Here is a 6000-nt window from a genome sequence, read left to right as displayed (position 1 = left end):
ATTTAATTAATTTATATGTCTTAATTAAATTATTAAAAATAGATTCACAGTACAGAACGTAACAGAGAAATACCTAATCAGCTGAGAATATACAGGTATACTTTATGCCAAAAATCATTAGGATATGAAGTAAAGATTATGTTCCATGAAGATATTCAGTAAATTTCCTACAGTAAATATATCAAACCTTAATTTTTGATTAGTAATATGCATTGCTAAGAACTTCATTTGGACAACTTTAAAGGCGATTTTTATCAATATTTAGATTTTTTTGCACCCTCAGATTCCAGATTTTCAAATAGTTGTATCTCAGCCAAACATTGTCTTATCCTTCATCAATGGAAAGCTTATTTTTCAGCTTTCAGATGATGTATAAATCTTAATTTTCCAAAAATTGACCCTTATGACTGGGTTTGTGGTCTAGGGTACACACACACACACACACACACACACGCACACCATGCATAATTAATCAAAAAATAAAGATTATTTATTATATATTAAGTAATTTATGTGTGATTGTGGAAAAATGGCTAATGAAATTCTTTTGTGTGTGACTATATTTTTCTTCGTTTTTTTTTTTTTTTCGATTTCTCTTCTTTATCTAATTCATCATATGGAACGTGAACAGTTCAGTCCAAATTCACACATGAACTAGTAAGTGTACTCTTAAATTCTACATTTTTCTCATCCCTTATGGATCACCTTGATTAATTGTGTATTGTACTGTAACATTTTCAACATTTGCTTCCAAGACAAGACAAGAATGTATGAGAGAAAACAGATGGTAATGTTAGGATGGTGAGATTTTAATGGGGTAAAGTTTAGCTGCAGCGCTCCAGAAGCTCAAGTGGAATACGGGAGACTCAGCCAAACCAGCGAGGATTGATTTATAGCACTGAAGCGAGCGGCCCAGCCAGTTTCTTCTCCAGCATTACAGAAACGGCGATCTGCAACAAGCCTGCATAAATCACACCCCAAACAGGGAGCAGCTGTCCTCAAGTGCGGCCCACACCCCATTGCACACCCCAGGGTCACTGACCCACTGCATACCCATCCAAAAGCACCCATTGCAGCCCTCATGCAAACACTCATCGACAAGAAGAAAATTTCACAACGTATTACAATATAATGTGGTAGTAATGCATGCCCCTTGTATGTCTCCTCTTGGCAGTGCTGGGTAGTTACATGACAAAAATTGTAGCCAGTAACATAATCCATTACAATACATATTTTAGGCAATATAATCAGACTACTTTTAGATTACTTTTGGATTTTAGATTACTTTTTGGAATCTGATTCCAGCACTGCCTCTTGGTTTGGCCTTCTATCTGTGCCAGTTTAAAGATTTTTATTTTTATTTTTTTCAAATTAGATGAGTGTTAGTGAGTATATAGGATGATTTATCCTAAACAAGAGAGTGTGCTCGCACACAGACAGAGCTGGACACAGACGGCCACGTTTAAAAGCTTCTGAAGAAAACCGAGAATGTTTCTGGATCATAAATGTCTATTTAAAAATTGACTGAGGGAAGATCAGGAGCTCCAGAGATGATGATTTAATAAGTTGTAGTGTTGTCTCTCTTGGACAGAACGGGACGTCTTGTATTTTACAAGCCCTGCTCAGTTCAAATACAAAACTTTTACAGGCCTGTGGTACTGGGTCGAAATCAAAACCAGGAGTGACAGTATTCCTTCTCGCTCTCATATAAAACAGGATTTATGTGAGTTGGGATTCTTAGTGAAGTCTTTATTCTGTGGTGTTTCGCAAAATATGTTCAAATTTGATTGTTTGTTTTAGTCAAAGCTCTGTGCTGAGACCATATGCATTATAGGTAACACTTTATTTTACTGTCATTGTTACACGTTACATTTACTTTCTATAGTAATAACTATATAACTAATAACTTATAACTAACCTTAAACCAAACTCTAATCCTAAATATAATCCTACAATAATTAAATGTGTAATTAATTAATATTATGCGCTACTTTACCCTCTGGTGTTCTTTAGTCATTTTTAATTTTATGTTTTTTGTTTGTTTGTTTGTTTTTTTACTTCATTGGAATGGTAAGAAACTTGGTAGGTTTTGACACTTGCTTTATGAACACACACATGTACAAACAAACAAACAAACACATTTTGGACATGATTCAAAAGGTTAAATAGTACTGAAAAAAAATCACACTTGTACTGTTTGTGGTCAAACATGACTGCAATGGAAACAAATGTTAAATTAATTTCTGCCTGTAGAGCTCAGAAACAGGCTCGCATCAAGGTACAGATCTGGGGAAGAATTAAAAAAAAAAATCTGCTGCATTGAAGGTTCACAGAAGCATGTAGCCTCCAAGGAAGACGCTTGGAACAACTAGGACTCTAGAGCTGGCCTCCTGGCCAAACTGAGCAATTGATGGAGAAGGGGCTTGGTTATAGTGGTGACCAAGAAGCTGATGGTCACTCTAGTAAGCTCCATAATCATAATGCAAGAAACTTCCAGAAGGACAAACATCACTGCAACACGCCACCAATCTGGGTTTTATGGCAATAGCCAAACAGAATCCTCTCCTCAGTAAAGACATGAAAACACACTTGGAATTTGCAAAAAAGCACCTAAAGGACCCTTACAAGCATCATGTTTGAAGGAAACCAAGCACTGCTCATCACCTGCAGAGTACCCTCCTAAAAGTAAAGTGTACTGGTAGCATGTTTTTCAGTGGTAGGGACTGAGGGACTCGTCAGAGTAGAAAGAACGCTCAATGCAAATATTGAGATAGACTTAATGAAACCCAGTCCAGAGCATTCAGAACCTCAGACTGGGCAGAAGGTTCACCTTCCAACAGGGCAATGACCCTAACAGCAAGAGTGGCTTATAGACAACTCTGTGAATGTCCTTGAGTGGCCCAGCCACAGCCTGGGATTGAACTTCATCAAATATTTCTGGAGAAACCTGTCTGCCATCTCCCATCCAAGCTGACAGAACTTGAGAAGTGAAGAGATGAAGTGAAGAATGGCATTCCAGATGCAGATGTGCAAATCTTGTCGCATCATAGCCAGAAAGACTTGAGGCTGTAAAGTTGCTTCAACTAAGTACTGAGTTAAAAGTATGAATACTTATGCAATGTACTTATTTCAGTGTTTTATTTTTAATAAGTTTGCAAAGTTGTCAAAAACCTTTTTTTTTTTTTTTTTTTTGCTTTGTCATCATGATGTATGAGTCTAGTCAAGTCAAGTCACCTTTATTTATATAGCGCCTTTTACAATACAGATTGTGTCAAAGCAACTGCACAGTATTTAAACAGCACAATAGTGTGTAAGTAACGCATTATTGTAACAATCAATTTTCAGTTAAAGGCAGTTCATCAATGAATTCAGTGATATCATCGTCAGTTCAGTTCAAATAGTATACGATATCGCTGGAAAGCGTCCCCAACTAAGCAAGCCAGAGGCGACAGCGGCAAGGAACCAAAACTCCACAGGTGATAGAGATGGAGAAAAAAAGGGAGAAACCAGGCTCAGTCGGGGGACCAGTTCTCCTCTGGCCAGACCAAACAACAGTTTGTACCAATGTCTGATTGTAGAGAACTCATCAGGATCCTGTGGTGTAGCGCCGATGGCCGTCAAGGTTGGCGAGGTCTTTATTGATGATCCGCCTTGGAGCTCATCTGGTTGACATCCACGGCTATTGAAGTCATCTCCAGGTGGTGATCCATGATCTAAGCTGGGTACGGACTGGATCCGGGGGACTGGAGTGACCATCTGATCCGGATACAGGCTGGGTCTGGTGGCTACGGTGACCTCGGAATAAGAATGAAACAGACTAATATTAGCGTAGATGCCATTCTTTTTACGATGCAACGAGTGCATCAGGTGTTATGGAAGGTGTTTTCGGTTCCGGTTTACCTAATTAATGCAGCCTAACAATCCTTTAACGGATTTGAATTATAGAAATGTGTTAATGATTTTATGTGTAAGCCAGGTTAAAGAGATGTGTCTTTAATCTAGATTTAAACTGACAGAGTGTGTCTGCCTCCCGAACAGTGTTAGGTAGATTGTTCCAGAGTTTAGGCGCTAGATAAGAAAATGATCTGCCGCCCGCAGTTGATTTAGATATTCTAGGTATTATCAAATTGCCAGAATTTTGAGAACGCAGCGGACGTGAAGGACTATAATACGATAGGAGCTCGTTCAAGTACTGAGGAGCTAAACCATTGAGGGCTTTATAAGTAATTAGCAAGATTTTAAAATCTATACAATGTTTTATAGGGAGCCAATGCAGTGCTGACAGAACCGGGCTAATATGGTCATACTTTCTGGTTCTAGTAAGAACTCTAGCTGCTGCATTTTGGACCAGCTGGAGTTTGTTTATTAAGCGGGCAGAACAACCACCCAATAAAGCATTACAATAATCTATCCTTGAGGTCATGAACGCATGAATTAATGTTTCAGCATTTGACATTGATAGCATAGGTCGTAATTTCGATATATTTTTAAGATGGAAAAATGCGGTTTTGCAGATGCTAGAAATGTGGCTTTCAAAGGAGAGATTGCTATCGAATAGGACGCCTAGGTTCCTAACTGATGACGACGAATTTACAGAGCAGCCATCTAGTATTAGACTGTGTTTTAGGTCATTACTTGTGGAGGTTTTAGGTCCAATAATTAGTACCTCTGTTTTTTCAGAATTTAACAGTAAGAAGTTATTCGCCATCCAGTTTTTAATATCAGCTATGCATTCTGTTAGTTTTTCGAATGGATATGTTTTGCCGGGCTGCGAAGAAATATAGAGCTGAGTATCATCAGCGTAACAATGAAAGCTAACACCATGTTTCCTGATGATTATCTCACAAGGGTAACATGTAAACTGTAAAAAGTAATGGCCCTAGCACTGAGCCTTGAGGTACTCCATACTGCACTTGCGATTTAAATGATACCTCTTCATTTATTGCCACAAACTGATGACGGTCAGATAAGTACGATTTGAACCATGCCAGTGCACTACCACTAATGCCTACATAATTTTCAAGTCTATTTAAAAGAATGTTGTGCACTAGAATGCAGCACTAAGATCCAGTAGCACTAATAGAGAGATGCAACCACGATCGCTTGACAATAGCAGGTCATTTGTTACTCTAATTAGAGCAGTCTCAGTACTATGATATGGTCTAAAACCTGACTGGAAATCCTCACAGATACCGTTTTTCTCTAAGAAGGAGCATAATTGTGAGGATACTACCTTTTCTAGTATCTTTGACAGAAAAGGGAGATTCGAAATTGGTCTGTAGTTAATTAATTCATAGGGGTCAAGTTGTGGTTTTTTAATGAGTGGCTTAATAACAGCTATTTTGAAGGTTTTGGGGACATATCCTAATGATAGTGACGAATTAATAATATTCAGAAGAGGATCTATGACTTCTGGAAGTACCTCCTTTAGTAGCTTTGATGGAATAGGGTCTAACATACATGTTGTGGGTTTAGATGGTTTAACAAGTTTATACAATTCCTCCTCTCCTATAATAGAGAATGAATGGAATTGTTCCTCAGGAGATCTACAATCTGATGCGATACTGTAGCGGGCGGCTGTATGGTTACAATTTTATCTCTAATAGTGTCTATCTTGGAGGTAAAGTACGTCATAAAGTCATTACTGCTGTGCTTTTGGGAAATGTCTAAACCTGTTGCTGCTATATTTTTAGTTAATTTAACCACAGTATTGAACAAATACCTAGGGTTATGTTTGTTTTCTTCTAAGAGAGATGAAAAGTAATCCGATCTGGCAGTTTTTAATGCTTTCCTATAAGATAAATTGCATTCACGCCAAGCAGTACGAAAAACCTCTAGTTTTGTTTTCCTCCAGCTGCGTTCCATTTTTCGTGCTTTTCTCTTTAGGGCGCGGGTATGATCGTTATACCACGGTGTTACACTGTTTTTCTTAATCTTTTTTAGGCGCACTGGAGCAACTGTATCTAAAGTGCTAGAAAAGAGAGAGTCCATAGTTTCTAT

Source organism: Garra rufa, chromosome 2 (assembly GCF_049309525.1).
Source record: "Garra rufa chromosome 2, GarRuf1.0, whole genome shotgun sequence".
Taxonomy (NCBI): domain Eukaryota; kingdom Metazoa; phylum Chordata; class Actinopteri; order Cypriniformes; family Cyprinidae; genus Garra; species Garra rufa.
Note: the sequence above shows the minus strand (reverse complement) of the source record.